Here is a 259-nt window from a genome sequence, read left to right as displayed (position 1 = left end):
CCCTCAGACCCTCCCGGACCAACCGACCCGAACACAAGGTCCGAATAAGGGTTCATGAGACTCATCGACACAAACAAAGGCCTCACGGAACCAACTCTTGCGATCTTCCTTGTAATCAAATTATTCTCGAAATGAAGTGTAATCTCAGGAATTGTCTAGGAGGTTGCATCAGGATCTCTGAAGGTTGCATCATGATCTTTGCAAGGAGGAAGTGGGATACAATATGAAATGCGTGTTAACAAGGTCTAGGATCCGTTGC

This window comes from Penaeus monodon, chromosome 20 (assembly GCF_015228065.2).
Source record: "Penaeus monodon isolate SGIC_2016 chromosome 20, NSTDA_Pmon_1, whole genome shotgun sequence".
Taxonomy (NCBI): Eukaryota; Metazoa; Arthropoda; class Malacostraca; order Decapoda; family Penaeidae; genus Penaeus; species Penaeus monodon.
The sequence above is the reverse complement of the archived record's forward strand: the minus strand, read 5'-3'. Positions refer to the sequence as shown.